The sequence below is a fragment of the Dipodomys ordii genome, unplaced genomic scaffold, assembly GCF_000151885.1.
Source record: "Dipodomys ordii isolate 6190 unplaced genomic scaffold, Dord_2.0 Scaffold77, whole genome shotgun sequence".
Taxonomy (NCBI): domain Eukaryota; kingdom Metazoa; phylum Chordata; class Mammalia; order Rodentia; family Heteromyidae; genus Dipodomys; species Dipodomys ordii.
Genome location: NW_012267293.1, coordinates 1,697,218 through 1,699,216, shown reverse-complemented (window position 1 = coordinate 1,699,216; position 1,999 = coordinate 1,697,218). Strand labels below are relative to the sequence as shown.

At 59.6% G+C, this 1,999-nt stretch overlaps 1 protein-coding gene across 1 annotated transcript in view; it reads right to left on the bottom strand.

Moving 5' to 3' along the window:
• Rps6ka2 (ribosomal protein S6 kinase, 90kDa, polypeptide 2) overlaps nucleotides 1-1,999 on the bottom strand; it is a 176,983-nt gene that overhangs the window by 29,988 nt on the left and 144,996 nt on the right. The window lies entirely within an intron of this gene.

Here is a 1,999-nt window from a genome sequence, read left to right as displayed (position 1 = left end):
CAGCATACCAGGGGTCAGCATGGCTCACACCAGAGGCCGGGACGGCTCACACCTGCTGCTCTCCGTGTGCATTTTCCAGAGCTTGCCCGTCTGGAAGCAGTGGCGCGTCCCAGACCCCTGACAGGCCCTGCGGTGTGCTCTGAGAACACGATTGCGCGAGCTGGACGTCCCCTTGGCTTGGTGGGGTTTTGCACTCTTCAGCAACCTAACTTCCCCGTCCTCTCCCCCTGGCCCTCCAGGGGGAGCCCTGAGGGCTGGGAGTTGTGGATGCTCACTGGGACAACCTTGGGAAGGAAAAGCCGGGAATCCGGCCCAGCAGCGTTTATTTTCTTTGAATCTCCTCCTGCCTTGCTTGAAAGTGAGGAGAGAAAAAGCACGGGTCCGAAAACCACCCTCCACCTCCTTCAGTTTCTAAAGTCAGCATGGTGCGCAGCTGTGACAACAACGTTTAGACATTTATATACTAGGGCCTGGCATAGTGGCGCATACCTGTAATCCTAGCTACACAGGAGGCAGAGATGGGAGGATTGTGCATGGTTTGAGGCCAGCCTGGGCAAAGCAGTGAGACCCTTACTCAAAACACAGACAGCATGCCTATAATCCCAGCTACAAAAGGAAGTTATCGATACAGTATAGACTGCCATCACTCAAGTCAGGATGAGCAGAAACACCACCTCCTTCCTGCCCAGCCCTGCAACGCGCTCGGCTGCAGCCCTGCCACGCGGCTCCAGCAGCACAGGCCGCATTTCTGCAGAGCGCACCCCGAACGTCCCAGCCCACATCAGCGGGTGTGGGCGGCGCCTGCCTGGTCCTCTCGCTGTGCTTTCTCTACTCTGATGCCTGCATCTCAGCGACTGTGCTGGGCCAGGCCTGCCTGAAGCACCGAGGCACGGACCTGGAGGCTGGCGAGGGGCGAGGGCAGAGCAAGAACCCCCAAAGTCTCCCAGCAGTAAATGGTTTTCTCTAAAACATTTTTGAAAAATGACAGCAGTGTCTCATGTCTATAATCCCAGCCATTCAGGAAGTGGAGATCTGAGGATCACAGTTGAAAGCCAGGCCAGGCAGGAAAGTTCTTTTGACTCTTATCTTCAACTAACCACCAAAGACTGGAAGTGGAGCTGTGGCTCAAGTGGTGGAGCACTAGCCTTGAGTAAAAAGCTCAGGGACAGCGCCCAGACCCCGAGTTCAAGCTCCAGGATGAACACAAAACAACAACAACAAAAGAGATGTTAACATGACAGAACGATAGCCATTGTGTGCACAGTCCAAGCGCCTCCAGGTGTGAGGAGAAGGCAGGTCTGCAGCACCCCGCTCTGAGCCCTGCGCAAGGCGACTTCCCACTTCCCGGGGACCCCTTTCCTCACCACATATTCTGGCCATTCTGACTAGCGCTTCTTTCTTTCAAGCAGAAGCTTTCTCCCTCTGCAGGCCGGGCCTCGCCCTGCCGTGGCTGCAAAGACCCGCTCAGCCCGTCCCGCAGGACAGCGGGGGCTCTGTCCAGCACGTGTGGGGTGGGGTGGTGCCGGAACCCAGCGCGGGCGGCGGGGGCAGGAGGATGGGATGCCATGAAGAAGCACCACAGCAGTGTCGCTTAACACCCCAGGAGACCCCGGCGACTCACACAGCAAAGAGCTTGCCTATGGCGTTTTTGGAAATCACGCAAAGGCTCTGTGTGTGTCAGGCCCTGCATCCCTCGTGTCCCTCATGGCCCGCCGTCTGAGTGACCCAATGAAGCTGGGCTGGAGCTTGGCCGGAGCAGGAGCTGCCCTCCTCACCACCGCGTCACAGGGAGGAGGGGTGCTTCCTGTCCCCATGGGAGAGGACGCCCCCCCGGCCTGCCCATGGGAGAGGGAGAGGACGACCCCCCCTGACCTGACCACGGGAGAGGACGCCCCCCCTGACCTGCCCACGGGAGAGGACGCCCCCCCTGACCTGCCCACGGGAGAGGACGCCCCCCCCTGACCTGCCCACGGGAGAGGACGCCCCCCCCAGCCTGCCC